Raw genomic sequence first — 18,357 nt, 5'->3', positions numbered from 1 at the left:
ATCCGTCATTAAAACTAAACCCACAAAGGAAAAAGAAAAAAAAATGTCAAAACCAATTTCAAAGGTAAATTCATCCAATCAAGTAATTGATTATTCTAACTTCATAAACCATGTTTTTCATTAAAAATTAAAAGAATTAAAAAACAGGGGCTCATGAGTGTGGCTGAGTTGATTAAGCATCTGTCTTTGGCTCAGGTCCTGCTCCTGGGAACTTGGGAATGAGTCCTGCCTTGGGCTCCCTGCTCAGTGGGGAGCTTGCTTCTCCCTCTCCCTCTGCCTGCTGCTCCCCATCCTTGTGTGCTCTCTGTCAAATAAATAAATCTTTTTTTAAAATAAAAATAAGAAAAACAAACAACAACAAAAAGAATAAGAATGCCACTTAGCCCATTTTATGAAACTAACATAAATTTGACACCAACCCATGAGAAAGCAATAACAAAAACTATGGGCCAAATTCAAAAAATACTAGCAAACCACATCTAGGAATATATATTTTTTAAAATAAAAACTAGGGGCGCCTGGGAAGCGCAGTCATTTATGCCTCCAAACCCTGGTGTTGGCTAGGGTCATGATCTCAGGGTTGTGGGATCCAGGCCCACCTCCTATTGGAGTCTTCAACTGGAAGTTGAACTCAAACTGGAGTCTTCCTGAGTTTCTCTTTCCCTCTCTCTCTACCCATCCCGTGCCCCGCACCGTCACTCTCTTCCTGTCTCTCTCAAATAAATAAATACATACATACATACATCTTTTAAAAAAAAAACAAATAAGGGACGCCTGGGTGCCTCAGTGGGTTAAGGCCTCTGCCTTCGGTTCAGGTCATGATCTCAGGATCCTGGGATCGAGTCCCGCATCAGGCTCTCTACTCAGCAGGGAGCCTGCTTCCTCCTCTCTCTCTGCCTGCTTCTCTGCCTACTTGTGATCTCCGTCTGTCAAATAAATAAATAAAATTTTTTAAAAATAATAAAATTAAATTTAATTTAAAAACCAAATAAATAGGGGCGCCTGGGTGGCTCAGTGGGTTAAGCCGCTGCCTTCGGCTCGGGTCATGATCTCAGCGTCCTGGAATCGAGCCCCGCATCGGGCTCTCTGCTCCACAGGGAGCCTGCTTCCCTTTCTCTCTCTCTCTGCCTGCCTCTCTGCCTACTTGTGATCTCTGTCTGTCGAATAAATAAATAAAAATCTTTTATTTTATTTTATTTTTTATTTTATTTATTTGACAGAGAGAGATCACAAGTAGGCAGAGAGGCAGGCAGAGAGAGAGAGAGGAGGAAGCAGGCTCCCTGCTGAGCAGAGAGCCCGATGCGGGACTCGATCCCAGGATCCCGAGATCATGACCTGAGCCGAAGGCAGCGGCTTAACCCACTGAGCCACTCAGGCACCCAAATAAATAAAAATCTTTAAAAAAAAAAAAACCAAATAAATAAAATAAAAGCTAACCAGAGTCATGTAATTCACCACATAACAAGCTGAAGGATAAAAAACACAATTTTTTGAAAGATTCTGCAGGTACATGCAGGCATATACACACATACACAAGCATTTGGTAAAATTCAAGATCCTTTTACAACAAAAACTTTTTTTTTTAAGATTTTATTTTAATGGAGACACAGAGAAAGAGAGAGAGAGAGAGAGCACAAGCAAGGAGGAGGGGCAGAGGGAGAGGGAGAAGCAAACTCCCTGCTGAGCAGGGAGTCCAACGTGGGACTTGGTCCCAGGACCCCAGGATTATGACCTCAGCCGAAGGCAGACGCTTAATTGACTGAGCCACCCAGGAGACCCTACAACAAAAAACTCTTCAGCAAGCTGGGAATAGAAAATAAATACCAAAATCCTACTGCAAAAGTAATATTAGAATTGAGACAGAATATCCCTTAATCATCAGCAACAAAGATAAATGCATCTTTATTTCTGTTCAATGATGTACTAGAGATATTAGCAGAGTAAAACATGTAAGATAAATAAGAGGACTAAAGGATGAAAGAGAAGGATCAAATTATTATTAATCATGTGATAAAATTATGTAGATAGAAAACCCAAAATATTATATTAAGAATTCAGCAAAGCTGTGCTTTATATAAATACACAAAAAGCAATTTCATCCCTATATGCCTATGACAGACATTTTCTCTGAAAAATATCACTTTATAATAACTGTAAAAACATAAATAAATGCATCTAACAAAATACATGCCAGGGTTCCACAGAGAAAAGTATAAAATGTCGCTGAGAGACATTAAAGAAAACTGGAAAATGTATGCCACATTCATGAAAGGGAATACCTAATACCATAACCAAAATCAGGCTAATTCTCCAATCTAATATATAAATGCAATGCAACTGTAAATCAAAATCCCAAAAGGGATTTTCATGGAACTTGATAAGATGATCTTAAAATTTATACAGAACAACAAAGGCTAGGAATAGCCAAGAAATTATTGAAGAACAAAAACATCCTAGATATCAAAGACATATAGTCAAACTATAATAATGAAGACATTGTTATTGAAGCAGTAGACCAATGGAATACACAAAAAAGAATATACATAAAGGCATAAAAAGAACACAAGACTTAGGAGCACCTGGTGGCTCAATTGTTTAAGCCTCTGCCTTTGTCCCGGGTCCTGATCTCAGGTTCCTGGGATCCAGTCCAGCCATCAGCCTCCCTGCTCAGTGGGGAGTCTGCTTCTCCCTCTCCCTCCGTACCTCCCCCAATTGTGCGCTCTCTCACTCACTCTCTCGCTCTCAAATAAATATTTTTTTTTTTAAAGAACACAAGGGGCGCCTGGGTGGCTCAGTGGGTTAAGCCTCTGCCTTCAGCTCGGGTCATGGTCTCCGGTCCTGGGATCGAGCCCCGCATCCCGCTCTCTGTTCCACAGGGAGCCAGCTTCACCCCTCCTCTATCTGCCTGCCTCTCTGCCTACTTGTGATCTGTCAAATAAATAAATAAAATCTTTAAAAAAAATTAAAAAGAACACAAGACTTAAACATATGTGTGAATTTGACAAATGATAGGAAGGACACTAAAAATACCAGTGAAGAACAGAAGCTTTTTTTTTTCTAAACTTCAAATCACATTTCATTATTAGAAAAGTCATTTGCATTTTTTGGATTGCTGTCAGATAATTTATTTTTTCTTAAATCTCCAAATATATTCTAGTATTAGTAGCAAAGATCTATCAGGGTTACACACATTAAGAAAATCATCAGTCATTATCAGGGAAATGCAAACCAAAACCATGATGAGCTTCCACTTCACACCTGTCAGAATGGCTAAAATTAACAACACAGGAAACAACAGATGTTGGCAAGGATGCAGAGAAAGGGGAACCGGCTTATACTGCCATTGCGAATGCAAACTGGTACAGCCACTCTGGAAAACAGTATGAAGATTCTTCAAAAAGTTAAAAAGGATACAAAAACACTGATTTGAAAGTGCACATGCACCTCAATGCTTATAGCTACATTATCAACAATAGGCAAATTATGGAAAGAGATCAAATGTCCATCAGTTAATGAATGGATAAAGAAGACATGGTGTGTATATATACACACAATGGAATATTACACGGCCATCAAAAAGAACATCCTGCCATTTGCAACAATGTGGATGGAGCCAGAGAGTATAATGTTAAGCAAAATAAAGTCAGCCAAAAACAAATACCATATGATTCTACTTGTGTGTGGAATTTAAGAAGTAAAACAGACGATCATAGGGGAAGGCAGACAAAAAAAGAGAGAGGGACTCAAACCATAAAAGACTCCCAACTATAGACAACAAACAAGGTTTCTGGAGGGAACATGGGTAGAGGGTGGACTAGATGGGTATTAAGAAGGACACTAGTGATGAGCACTGGGTTAAATGTAAGTTAGGAATTACTAAATTCTACACTTGAAACCAACATTACACTGTATGTTAGCTAACTAGAATTTAAATAAAAATTTGAGGGGCACCTGGGTGGCTCAGGCATTAAGCACCTGCCTTCAGCTCAGGTCGTGATCCCAGAATCCTGAGATCAAGCCCCGGATCAAGCTCCCTGCTCGGCGGGAAGCCTGCATCTCCCTCTCCCACCCCCCTGTTTGCATTCCCTCTCTCCCGTATGGTCTCTTTCTCTGTCAAATAAATAAAATATTTAAATATATATATAGGGGTGTGTGTGTGTGTGTATTTGAAACAACAACAACAAAAAACCTACATTATGTTTCCAACTGGACTGATTAAAATTTACATGCCTATGAAGCAGGGTTGCACTTAATGGGGCTCTTATGAATCAAGTACAAAGTCATGTATAAAAAAGGAGTTTGAAAACTTCAAAGACTTTTAAGACAGAATTAATTTTTCACAAGTTTCCCAAAGCCATTCATGTTGTTTATTTAGCTTATGGTCTTCAGGATGCACCTGTTTCCACTCACTAATGCAAAAAAACTCAGTAAGAGTCATTGCCATAGTTGCCAGTCCCAGGAGGCTCAATCGGATACCTCCACTGCTTGGTCAGATGTTCAGCTGAGAACTTGACAGTGCTCAAAGATCAAAGAGCAGGGCACCTGGGTGGCTCAGTCGTTAAGCGTCTGCCTTCGGCCCAGGTCATGATCCCAGGGTCCTGGGATCAAGCCCCGCATCTGGCTTCCTGCTCAGTGGGAAGCCTGCTTCTTCCCCTCTCACTCCCCCTGCTTGTTCCCTCTCTCGCTGTGTCTCTGTCAAATAAATAAATACAATCTTAAAAAAAAGAAGAAGAAGATCATAGAGACCAAGAGGTTTAAGAGGTTCTGACCCATCTCTCTAATCTGGGGCTCCAGCTACCTCAGCCAAAGGACACTTCTCCAGAAACTCTCAAAACAAAGACATTGTCCTTTTGCCTGACTGAGAATTACAGTAGCAATGAAGAACTTCCATGGCTCATGGAAAAGCGTCTCTTGGACAAAATTAAAAGGTGACCCAGGGGGTGTCCACTTCTTAAAGGCTTTGCATTGTGGTGGGTGGGGAGGGGCGGGGAATGGCTGAAGAGCTTTTCTGTTCTATTCGCTGGGAAAACATAGGCTTGTTTTCCTTTTATCTATTTGTGTCTGTGGAACGGTATCTTCTTGACATATTTTCAGAGAAATAGTCTTTCTCAGTTTATGAGTTGTCCATTTCAGAACCACATTTTCAACTGTCAGGATGCAAATGTTCCTTCCTTCCCCCGGTTTCTACTTTTGTTTATAGTTCCCCGGCTTCCGAAAAGGTTTCCTCACACTTTTCCTTGTGCTTCTTCGCTTGAACAGAATTTGTTTACGCTGCCAGAAGTTATTTGTTCAAAACAAAAATTTGATCCTGAACTCAATGAGTTTTTTGGGGCTTTTTGGTTTTCTTGGGGGTTTTTTGCTTTTTTTTTTTTTTAACAGTCACTTTTCTCCATTGGTTACTCCAGGGGCTTGTTGTTTGCTCCAGCGTCAGAAGTGGAGCTAAAACTTTTTTTTTTTTTTTAATCAAGCTAACTTTCTGTACAAGGTTCACTTTCAGCATCTGCCTTATTAAACTCAGATTCTCTTTTCCTATTGCTTTGAGCAGAATCTGGGAGACCCTTCCAGCAGGCTGTTTTTTAGTTTTCTTCCTTTGAATTCCTTTCAGAATGTCTCCCCTTTCCTTTGGACTTTCCAACCTTTCCTGAGTCAACATCATTAACACCCCTCATCTTCTTTAAAGTTAGCTAATCCCCTGCCAATTTGCCATTCCAAACTACCACTTTCAAGGGGAGAGGCATCTTTTTTCCACCAGCTTCGTGCCCCAAGGTTCCAGTCTGAATTGTTACTTTAATTTCGCATTTGCGATGTCAGAGGTGCCCCACTGAAGTCTTTGTATCTGAACCTGACGCGCCTTTTAGAAGGGACAGTAAAATCAAATCTTCCAGCGTAAAACAAGTCTCTCCATTTTTGTGGGGATAATTAGCAAGGGCGTTTTGAGATCTGAACTTCAGTCCTTGTGGGCTGATCAAATACTCATCCTATCTTCTCGCTGTCTTCCCCAATCACCTTTGCTTCACAACGCATGGGACAAACTCGTGGCTTTTTGTCATGGTACCACCACCAACCAGAGCAGAAGCAATGGATTCTTGCCGCCCGGGATTCCAATCACTGCTGCTTTTTGTCCCCATTTGTTTCTTGTCTCCTCCCACTCTTTCCAATCCCAGAGCAACACCTTCTTCACAGAGGTCACAGGGCTGGTCTGGGGCAAAGCACCCACTGGAGGTGACCAAGGGGGCAGCTCCACCATCCCCCGGGCTCAGACACGCCATCCAACCATGCCCTTCAAATGGACCCCGGGGGGCAGCAATGGGGCCAAGAGGTGCAATGCCTTAGGAGCAGAGCAGAACAAGATGCAAAAATCTCAAGTTTTCAACTTGCAAGTCTGTTGGACTCCACAGCTGCTTTCTGGCCACCCTCTTGGCCACAGCTGCCATCAGCATGACCCAGTCAATCAGATCCCACAGTAGCTTTTCAATAAATGGCGTTGGGATCGCTAATAACCTACATGGAAAATCATGTAAAGTTTATCCCTACCTCAGATCATACAGAAAAATTTATTTTGCAGGTACATTGAAGTTCTGAATGTGAAAAGCAAGATTTTACATTTTTAGAAGGAAATACAGGAAAACAGTTTCATGACCTCTCGGTAATTTCCTTTAACAAGAGGGGGAAAACCACAAACCATCAAGAAAAGACTGCTATGTGTGATTACATTAGGATTTAAAGTTCTGTATAACAATAGCACTATAAAGTTCTATATAAAGAAGTGAAAAGACAGACTCAGAATGAGGACTTTTTGCAACACATACAACTAACAGAGGAATAATAGCCTAGCTATATAAAGAACTCCTACAAATCAGTAAGAAAAGGGGGAGGAGCACCTGGCTGGCTCAGTCAGGAGTCCTGCAACTCCTGGTCTCAGGGTTGTGAGTTCAAACACCACAGTGGGTGTAGAGATGAGTTAAGAATAACATCTTTTAAAAAAAGAGAAAAGAAAAGAAAAATAATTGCAACAGGCAGAGAATAATAGTGTTCCCACGCAGTAACTACCTAATAACATCAGAAGCATGGAGGGATGACAACAGAGCAGGCTTATGGCAGCACAGAGAGGAAGGAGGGATAAATTCTCACTTACCAATGAAAAGGATGGGGCCTGAAACTGAAAAGTCAAGAGGTAGCAATGCAAGCATGGTATTTAGAAATATCAGCAAAAAGAACAGAGAGTGTTTGACTGGGGGAAGGGAAGTAGCAAAATGAGATAAAGGAATAGGGGCAGATAATGCTGTTTTCTACAATGAACCTTGCAGAATTACTAGCTTTGAATAAAAATTGTAAAAACATGAAACCCTGGAAAGAAAGGAACCTGGGGTGTGGGGGAGGGGGGAATACCTCATGGGGCAGGAAAAAAAAAAAAACTTTTATATTATAACTAATGTTTTCAGAGAGAAAAAAATATTTCATCCATGAAACAAGAGTAGGAATTCTAGAAAAAGGACACTCAAAAAATATATTAGAGGGGCACCTGGGTAGTGCAGTCAGTTAAGCATCTGACTCTTCGTTTCAGCTCAGGTCATGCTCTCAGGGTCATGAGGTAGAGCACCATAGGGAGCCCCACACTCAGCAGCAAGTTTGCTAGAGATTTTCTCTCTCTCTCTTTACCTCCCTCCTTCTCTCCCTCCCCCCACACACTTGCATGCTCGCTCTCTCTAATAAATAAATTTTTAAAAAATGGGAAAATCTCCTGGCAATCAACAATTTAAAGACTTCATAAAATAGACTTTAAAAAGGTAAGTCAAGAAAACTTTCCAGAAGGGAAGAGAATGAGAGAGAAATAACATCTCTCAAACCAATCTCTTGATCTTAGTCTCAGAAATGCTTATCCCATCATCTTCCCCATATCTGTACATGGCGGGTTCATTCTTCCAGTGGCTCAGGTCAGACTTCTTGTAGTCAGACTTTTTTATTTCTCCAACACCCTCCCTCTGATCCATCAGGAAAAAAATCTGTTGGTGTCACCCCAAAATGTACCAAGATTCTGTCTCCACTGTTTGGTTTAGTACAACTGTGTCCAGACCAACCTCTTTGCTTTAGCCTGTGCACTCCCACTACCTGTTTTCAATAAAGCATTCAGAATTTTAAAACAGAAGTCAGGGCACCTGGCCGGCTCAGTCAGTTACGGATCTGACTCTTGATCTCAGCTCAGGTCTCAGTCTCAAGGTGGTAAGTTCAAGCCCTACCTTGGGCTCCACACTGGGCATGGAACCTACTTTTTTTAAAAATGGTTTTAAATTAAAAAATAAAATAAAATAAAGCCAAATCAGGATACTCCTGTGTTCAAAACCTACTGGTGATTTCCTATCTTAGAGTCAAAGTCTTTATAGTGGTCTACAAGACCCTACAGAATCTGGCTCCCTCCTATCTTTCTGACTTATCTGTTATCCTTTTCTTACTTCAGAACGGAGTCTGGGCTTAACAAATAAAAGAGGTTGTACTGTGTACCGCCAAATCAGCTAAAAGATCACTAACCAAGTTGCTAAAGAGCTTCCTTCATCCCTATGAGCACTGGCATTGCATGGTATGCAGAGTTTAAAAAAAAAAAAAAAAACACAATGATTTTTTTTCTGCCTCGAGCATAATTTCTAGGCAATATCTTTTTGGCAGTCGAGGGTCCCACAAACCCTCAGTCAAGAAACTGGATTTAGTCTTCCTGTTTAGCCTTCTTTGGATTCATCAATGTCTTAACTATTTTTCTCCTATATTATCTTTAAAAACATTCTTAGAGTAATCTTTCCATTAGTAATCTTTTCATGGACATTAGTATACGCATGCTTACTTAAAAACAGTTGCTGCAGGAATGCCTGGGTGGCTCAGTGGGTTAAGCTTCTGCCTTCACCTCACGTTATGATCCCGGGGTCCTGTGATCAAGCCCTGCATCCGGCTCGCTGCTCAGCAGGGAGCCTGCTTCTGCCTCTCTGCCTACTTGAGATCTCTCCATCTTTCAAATAAATTTTTAAAATGTTTAAAAAAATGTTTTTAATTGTTGCTGCAGATTCTTTAAATTAGTGCTTTTACTACTTTCTAAACAATACAGGAAACTTATCTCCATTTTTAATACCCTCTTGCTTCTTCTTTCCATTTTTAAAAAAATTTTTTATTTATTGTTTGGGAGAGAAAGCACAAGCAGGGGGGAGGGGCAGAGGGAAAAGCAGACTCCCCGCTGAGCAGGGAGCCCCATGGAGGACTGGATCCCAGGACCCTGGGATCGTGACCTGAGTGGAAGGCAGAAGCTTAACCATCTGAGGCACCCAGTTGCCCCCACTCTTGCCTTTTTTTTCCCTATACATTGTCATATTTCTCCTTCTGCATATATTACGAATTGTATAAAACACTATCATTATTTGGTTTCTAAGTAAGGAACGTTCCTTTATATTTCTCGCATATTCTTTCTTTCTGACACTCTTCATTCCTTCCTACAGTGTGTGTTTCTATCTGAGGCTGTTTTCCTTTAGCCTGAGGAAATCCCCTTTATTTCACTTCTTTGAAGGATATTTTTACTGGATACATAATTATAGGTTGGTTTTTTCCAGCACTTTAAAGATGTTATCCATTCTGTTGGTCTTCCTTAGTTTTTGTTGAAAACCCTGCAATCTTTCCAGGGATGTCTGACTAATGGCTCACTGGCCTGACCCATGTGAAATGGTCACCCCTGGCTTCAAGGCTGAGATTTCGAGCATTTCCATATTTCCAGCCTCTACTGTAGAGCAAAGTCAGGGGGGAAGGGAGCTGGACTTGTGTTGAATGAAGTAAATGAAAATATATGGGTGTTGTATTGGTGCTATCAGAGGGGACATCCTCAAAAGACATCGTGTGGGATTGATCTGTAATATAAGGTTGCTGTTTGAATGCGGAGGAAAAATTAAAGGATAACCCTAAGGTGTGTAGACCGAGTAACTGAAAGTGTAATGATAAAATTCACAGAAATGTGAATATCCAAAATACCCTGTTGTGGGGAAAAAAGGAGTTTGGTTAAAACCTGAGGAGTTTGAGAGACTGATAGGCATAGAACTGCTACTGTTTTTTCATGTATTATATCCAGCCATCTTACTAGTTCTGATGGTTGGATTTTTCAGTTAACTGTCATGGATTTTTTAGGTCAAACAATCATAGGATCTGCAAATGATGACAGTTTTTTATAATGTCAATATTTTTATACTAAAAAAATTTTTCAGGCATGGCCTCTTCAGAGAATTGTGGTAAGAAGTCATTCTGTTGCTTAATCTTTTTGAATGTTATTTTTTTCCTCTCTATAACCTGTTAACAATTTTCTCTTTATCCCTGGAAGTCTAAAATTTCGTGATTTCATATCTTTTTTTTTTCTTTTTTTAATTATCCATTGAGAGGAGTACTGAGATGGGTCATTTTAACTTAGAAATTTTGGTGCCCTGAATTAGCCAATTATATCCTTCCTCAGCTTTTTCTGATTTCACTTTCTGGAACTCTCTTATTTGAGTGTTAAGCCTCAGGAACTGATTTTCACACTGATTCTCTGTGTTCCCTTCTCTCTCTCCCTATCACCCCTCCCCTCACCCTTAGGGCTGCCTTGTTAATGGCAATGTAGGAAGACCTTAAACTCAACCTCCTCCATGGATGCACGAAATCTATACCTATTTCTAGAGTAATTCCTCCTGAAAAAGAACCAAGGTCTGGCTGAAAGTGACATCCAAATGGAGACTTCCAGGAGGCAGGATACATTTAGGGGAAGGATCTGGGCTAAAGATACATATTTAGAGATCAAAGTGCAGATGCTATTGAAAGTCTGGAACAGAGAACAGATCATCTAGTAAAGATTTGTAGCTGGCATTTCTCGGCCATAAAAGCATTACGGGGAGTATCTAGGTGGCTCAGTTGGTTAAGTTCCTGACTCCTGATTTCAGCTCAAGCCATGATCTCAGGGTCATGGGATGGAGCCCCGTATCGGGCACCATGTTCAGCATGGAGTCCGTTTGACAGTCTCTCTCTCTCCGTCTCCCTCTGCCCCTCCCCCTGCTCACATGCTCTAAATAAATAAAATAAATAAATAAAATCTTAAAGAAAAAAAGGTTACAGTGAGCCAAGATGTGGCAGCCCAGGGCAACCTTGATGATCCCAGGGTGACAAAACAAGGCGTTTTGTCCCGTGTAGGCCCTGCTGTGAGAAAGTTTCAGAAGTGGAAATATAAGGAATGGGAATACAGAGAAGAGACCCAAAGACTGAGTCCCGGCGTACCCAAAATTTAAAGGTGGGGGCAATAAGGAAAAGCCAGCAAAGGAAAATGCAGAAGAGTGAACAGTGATGAAGGCAGTGAGCCAAGACAGTGAGTTCTCTGAAGCCAAGGGTTTATAAAGAGTTGGAGAAAGAAGGAGCATCAGATGCTGTGGGCAGGCTGGTCAAGCAAGATGAGGTCTGAGAAACGACCACCGGAGTTAAAGACACAGGGTCATTGGTGACCTTGGCAAGAGCCCCTTCAGCAAAGGGGAGTGAGGGGCTGAAAGCCTGTGCGCATTCAAGAAAGAATATAACATCTCCTTCAAGGAGATTTGCTCTAAATGGAGGAGAGAAGTAAGTCATCACTAGGAAGGATACAGGGTAAAGAAGGTTGGTTTGTTTGTTTCATCTTACAATGGGTGATACTATAGCAAATGCATATGCTGCTGGGAATGATCCAGTGGAGAGGGAAAACTGGAAGATGCAGAACAGGGAAAAACTGCTGGAGCCAGATGCTTGAGAAGGCAAAGGAAGGTGGCAGCCCAAGTCACAGGAGGGAAGGCAAAGTACACAGAGAGGGATGCAGTCCCTGTGTAGACGAGGTAATGGGAAGTCTGCCAGTTCTCTTCCACTGTTGGAGGTGGAATGAGAGAGAAGGGGTGTGAGGTTTCAGGAAGAGAAGTTGTTAGATCATCATGGAGGTAAAATCCACTGCCTTCTTCCCTCCGTTTTGAATCTAGAGAAACTGAGCTATTTTAAGGACCTGCGGCTCTCAGTAAACTGTCTGATGAAAAGCGTTCTTATGTGTTTATATTTCATACCTGATCTTTACCATGAGATAACAGAAGTGATGGACATTCCCTATGTCTCTGTTCTCAACTGCAGAGTTGAGAGCTACTTAGTTTAAGTATAGTTTAAGAGCTACTTACACTGAAATAAATCCTATACACATCAATCCCATTACTTCAAGAAGCTAGACTCTTCTAAGGAGATGAGCCTAATAATCTGTATGAGTGAAACCACACCCTACTTTCTCTATAAAGTATGTAAAGAGCAGAACTATGATTTAATGCCAAGTCTGTTTTCAATACCATATCTTAAAATGCCTCGTGTTTGCATAAACGACTAGATAGCATCCTAGAAATTCAGGGGCAGATGATATGGCGTTCAGCACCAATGGTAAATGTTCATTTCCTCCATGCCAGCCCTGTTTCTACAGCCCATTCATATAGGATGTATGAACAGCTTCCATAAATATGCTGCCTCTGAGTGCATTTTCTCCACCCTGGTTGGTGTTTGGGTTAGGGGACCGAGACAGTCTAAGAGCCAAGGAAAGGTAGGTGACTTGCTCCCCCTCCCCCACCATGGACACCACTAACATTGTAAGTAAATATACTGCAGACAGAAACAGCTCTAGACCAAGAAGCAAGATCCCAGAACTTGGATCCCATCCCTCACTACACACACACACCGGAGAACAAGGGCTTGATCAGCTCCAGTGAAGATCTGATCTGGACCAGACTGTGATGTGACCTTCAGTTCTGTCTCTAAACAGCTCACATGGGTCAGTCTGATGACCACTTTGGGCCTAACAATATTAATCTCTACTCCTCAGGGGTGCTGAGACACAACAGACTCGATGAATAATAATAATAATTATTATTATTATTATTATTATTTAACTTCTCTAAGCCTGTTTCTTAATCTTTACAAATGCAATAGCTCCTAACACCAGCATGCCTTTCCCTGAAGGGCTGCAGTAAGGATCCTGTGACGTCACATACACGGAGTCTAGGCAAATTACAAGATGTTCATCAGAGCAAAATAGGCTGCAGGAGACATGAAAGGATGGGAGTGATAGAATCACTTATTGAGGGCACCTGGGTGGCTCAGTCGGTTAAGCGTCTACCTTCAGCTCAGATCATGATCTCAGGGTCCCAGGATCAAGTCCCACATCAGGCCCCCTGCTCCGCAGGGAGTTTGTTTCTCCCTCTGCACCTCCTCCCATTCATTCTCTCAATCTCTCTCTCTTTCATAAATAAATTAGATCTTTAAAAAAAAAAAAACGATCATTTATTGGGGCACCTGGGTGGCTCAGGCATTAAGCATCTGCCTTGGGTTCAGGTCATGATCCCAGGGTCCTGGGATCTAGTCCCATAGCAGGCTTTCTGCTCAGCGGGAAGCCTGATTTCTCCCTCTCCTGCTTCCCCTGCTTATGTTCCCTCTCTCACTGTGTGTCTCTCTGTCAAATAAATAAACAAAAATCTTTTTAAAAAAATCATGCATTGATACAAAGAAGATGTTTCTAATTTGGAAAAGTATGCTTTCTCCAAAAAAGAGCGGGGGGCACTAAAAAGTAAAAAACTGAGAGAAGAAAGTTGGAGAAACCCCACCTTTGCACTTGGTGACAAGGCATAAATACCCCTGTCCAGTTTATTTCTCATATTTTATTCCGAAGAATAATCTCTTAAAATGGCTCAAAACCAAAACTTTGCTCAAAGTATAGACCCAAGAACCACCTCCTTTTCGTACCCTTGACGAGATTGTTTAAAATACAAATGCCTGGGACAGTCCACCAAGGATTCTGATGTTTAGATCTGGATCTGAATCCAGAAATTTACATTTTAATACACTTCCCAGGTGATTCTGATACCACCAAGTACTAAGGACCACCACAGAAGCCTGTTCCATGGGGCAGCCCACTGGTAGAGCTCATGCCTACCTACAGAGAAGACTCCTAGTACCAGCTTCATGCTGAGCTGGGCCTCCCGCTGGCCCCCAGCACGCCATAGGCTGGTATCTGCAGTGGTCTGTCTCTCCCCTCGTAGCCATTGGTTGTAAAAACAGAAAGCTGACTTTGCAAGAATATAATTCTTACTAAATGATTATACCACGAGCAAGAATGCTGAAAATCCTGATATAAAACGCTATTAGGCATAAGACGAATGGGAGAATCTGCCACGCATTTGCATTTTTGGTCAGAGAGAGGGAAGTTTACAAGGTGTATCAAATGTTTTAAAAGTGTACAAATCTTCTGAGCCAGCAATTCAACTTCCAAGAAAACCATGCTTAGGAAATACAGAGATGTGTGCAAAGCTATATGTAAAAAGATATTCACTGTGCCCTATACATAATAAAAAATCATTTCAACAACTCATCTGAAAATTGTAAACTGGCTAGAAAAACAGAGTGCCTGGGTGGCTCAGTTGGTTAAGCAACTGCCTTCAGCTCAGGTCATGATCCTGGAGTCCCGGGATCGAGTTCCCATCGGGCCCCAGCTCCACGGGAAGTCTGCTTCTCCCTCTGGCCTTATCCCCTCTCCTCATGCTTGCTCTCACTGTCTCCCTCTCAAATAAATAAATACAATCTTTTAAAAAAAATATGGAACAATAACATAAAATGCTCTCTAACTATCCTTATAACCCATGTCCTAAAAAATTTTTATTGACAAGGAAAAATGTTCACGATACATTGTTAAGTAGATACCTGGTTACAAAATAACATTAGTATTATATGTAACAAATATACCCTATTTGCTTTAGGTATTCACATATTTTTATATTTATTACACACTTATTTACCATATACAGGAGGGAGTTGGAAGGATATTGGTTAAACTACTAAGAGTCCTTCGACCCACCCCAGGTTATAGATGACCAAATCTACTAATGGATGCTAAAACTAGTGGACAAAGGTTTAAAGACAAATAAGATTGGCATAGTCTTAGAGATATTGATTAATACAAAGGGAAGATATAGCTTTATGGCAGAGAAACCCAGCAGACACCACGATAACGAGAGTTCACGGTTAACAAAGCCAGTAGAAAGCTATCTCAAGATCACAAACCCTTGGCTGTGACATGCTAAGAAAAGCACATTTCTCTGGTATTCTTGCCAACAGTACATAATATGATTGCAATCATGTAGGAATACCTAACAAACTCAAATCAAGTTATATTCCACAAAATACCTAGACAGTACTCTTCAAAAGCATCCGAGGTCAAGAAAGACTAGGGAAACGTCATCACAGACTGAATGAGATTAAGGAGACACCATGATTAAAATAAGTCAATCAGAGAAAGGCAATTATCATATGATCTTTCTGATATGAGGAATTTGAAAGGCAGAGTGGGGGGATTAATGGGGGGGAAGGGAGGGGAAAAAAATGAAATAAGATGGGGCCAGGGAGGGAGACAAACCATAAGAGACTCTTAATCTCAGGAAACAAACTGAGGGTTGCTGCAGGGGAGGGGGAGAGGAGGGATAGAGTGGCTGGGTGATGGACATTGGGGAGGGTATGTGCTATGGTGAGTGCTGTGAATTGTGTAAGCCTGATGATCCACAGACCTATACCCCTGGGGCAAATAATACATTATACGTTAATAAATTTTTTTTTTAAAAAGCACTATTTCATTCTAAATGGGATCCTGGAACAGAAAAAGGACATTAGTGGAAACATGGGTGAAATCCAGGTAAAGTCTGTAGTTCAGCTAGTAGTGCTGTGTCAGTTTCAATGCCCTGGTTTTACTCATTATCCTAAAGTATGTAAAATGTTAATATTAAGGGAAACTGGTGAAGGATAGAGGGGGAAATCTTTGTACTCTTGAATTGGTTTTCTATTGCTGCATAACAAATTGCCACAAAATTAGCAGCTTAAAACACCACCCATCTGTTATCTCACGGTTCCGCAGGTCAGAAGTCTGGAGTGGCACGGCTCGATTCTCTGCTCAGGGTCTTACCAAGCTAAAGTTCAGGTGTCCATGAAGGTCGTGTCTCTCACCCGGGTCTCTGGGTCCACTCCCAAGCTCACTCAGGCTGTTGGCAGGATTCAATTCCTTGCAGTTACAGAAGGATGTTTCATTTCCTTGCTGCCTGTCTGCCAGGGGCCCCCCTTGTCTCCCAGAGGCCTCCCTCTGGTCCTTGCAGGAGCCCCCCCACCCCCCCCCCCGCCCCCCCCCCCACAGCTAGCCAAAGTGAGTTGAGTCCCCCTGCTTTGAGTCTGACTTCCGCCCGAGAACGTTCTCTGCTTTTAAAGGCTCTGATTACATTGGACCCACCTGGATAAACACGGCTAATCTCTGCTTACCTCCATCTGCAAAGCTTCCAGGGCCAACACCGTAACTCCTTTAGAGGATTCCCAGAGTAGGGCATGGATATTTTGGGAGGGACCGTCCTCCTACAACTATATTTGCAACTTATCTCCAAGGCGAAAAGTAGCTCAAAATTAAAAATTAAAAAGAATGATAATCTTTTGATGCTGATACTTGGGAAAATTTGTTTTTCCCTTTTTCTAAGTCTTCTGTGTGGAGTTTATATTTCTGTAGTCATAAAGGGGGATTTCTCTGTTGTCTTGAGAATATGTATCTCTATATGCTTCAAAAATGCTGTGACAAGTGAGATTGCATAAGAAGATACTGCAACTTGTTGGGACTTCTGGGTGGCTCAGTTGGTGAAGTCTCTGTCTTCAGCTCAGGTCGTGACCCCAGGGTACTAGGATCGAATCCTACATCTGGTTCCCTGCTTGGTGGGAAGCCTGCTTCTCTCTCCCCCTTTCTCCCTGCTTGTGCTCCCTCTCTTGCTGTCTCTCTCCCTCTCTCTCTCTCTGTTAAATAAATTTTTAAAAAGGGGGGGGGGGCACCTGGGTGGTTCTGTGGGTTAAGCCTCTGCCTTCAGCTCAGGTCATGATCTCAGGGTACTAGGATCGAACCCCACATCGGACTCTCTGCTCAGCAGGGAGCCTGCTTCCTCCTCTCTCTGTGCCTGTCTCTCTGCCTACTTGTGATCTCTGCCTGTCAAATAAATAAACAAAAATCTAAAAAAAAAAAAAAGAAGAAGAAGAAGAAGGAGAAAATCTTGTGGACTTCACAACCGGACTGGCCCAAGAACAGCAAACAAGTATGCCACCTGCCAACAACCTCCCTCCCTCTCAGGCAAACACTGCTTGGAATTCAAAGAGAATTCTCAAACTAGCTTTTCCTGTCAAGTCAGTCACTTCGTGACAACATCTTACCTCTCACAGAGATTCACCTCCGTATATTTTCTCAAGATACCTTGTCACTGGAGAAGTCGAAGGCGCTTGAATTGTGTTCATAATAAGTCAAAATGTTTGAATAGCTTGTTATAAGGAAGCCTAGAAATGTCATCTGCGGGGAGCTTCGTATCAGTCTGGATGTAGTTATTCATTGAATAATGACAGCATCGTGCTGTCTTCCTAAAATTCCAACACAGAGCAATGAGACCAATTACTAGGTAAACTCAGCCATGAGGAGGCCAAGAGGGTGTTGGGTAAGGACTGCTGATGACGCCGGGCTCAGTCAGGAGCCTCGAAGGGGGGGGGGGGGTGTCCTTAGAAAATGACAGGTGTTCATTTCCCCCCCCAAAAAGTGGGGGGAGGTGTGCATTTAAAGTATTTTCCAGGGACACCTGGGTGGCTCAGTGGGTTGAGCCTCTGCCTTCGGCTCAGGTCATGATCTCAGCGTCCTGGGATCAAGCCCCGCATCAGGCTCTCTGCTCAGCAGGGGAGCCTACCTCCCCCTCTCTCTCTGCCTGCCTCTCTGCCTGCTTGTGATCTCTGTCATTCAAATAAATAAATAAAATCTTAAAAAAAATAAAATAGAGTATTTTCCAGGGATGCCTGACTGGCTCAGGTGGTAGGGCATGCAATTCTCAATCTCAGGGTCACAGGTTCGAGCCCATTAGGTACAGAGATCGCCTAAAGAAAAAGAATAAAATAGAAAGTATTCTCCAAATACAAGGCAATGGCCAACACTTTGATAATTCGGCAAGGCATTAATTAGGATTCATTTAATAAATATTTATTGGTCATTGTTTCAGCATTGGAGTTACAGGGGGCATAGAGCTTACAGCCTAGTGGGAAAGAAAGACATTAAACTAATAACCACTCAAATAATTACAAAACCATGACAAATGCTCCAAAGGAGAAGTTCAGGGTTCAACAAGAATGTTAGTCTGAAGAATCAGAAAAAGAGGATGCTCTGAAGATGTGAAGTTTGTTTTGTTTTGTTTCTTTTTTAAAGATTTTTATTTACTTATTTGACAGAGAAAGATCACAAGTAGGCAGAGAGGCAGGCAGAGAGAGAGGAAGGAAGCAGGC

At 41.8% G+C, this 18,357-nt stretch overlaps 1 long non-coding RNA gene and 1 pseudogene across 1 annotated transcript in view; both read right to left on the bottom strand.

Annotated features, from left to right (window-relative positions):
* The window catches only part of LOC132005066 (uncharacterized), a 293,915-nt gene that overhangs the window by 262,206 nt on the left and 13,352 nt on the right, over positions 1-18,357 (bottom strand). The gene's annotated exons all lie outside the window — the stretch shown is intronic.
* On the bottom strand, positions 4,319-6,269 carry LOC132005790 (methyl-CpG-binding domain protein 4-like; annotated as a pseudogene).

The sequence above is a fragment of the Mustela nigripes genome, chromosome 17 (assembly GCF_022355385.1).
Source record: "Mustela nigripes isolate SB6536 chromosome 17, MUSNIG.SB6536, whole genome shotgun sequence".
Lineage (NCBI taxonomy): Eukaryota > Metazoa > Chordata > Mammalia > Carnivora > Mustelidae > Mustela > Mustela nigripes.
The sequence above is the reverse complement of the archived record's forward strand: the minus strand, read 5'-3'. Positions and strand labels throughout refer to the sequence as shown.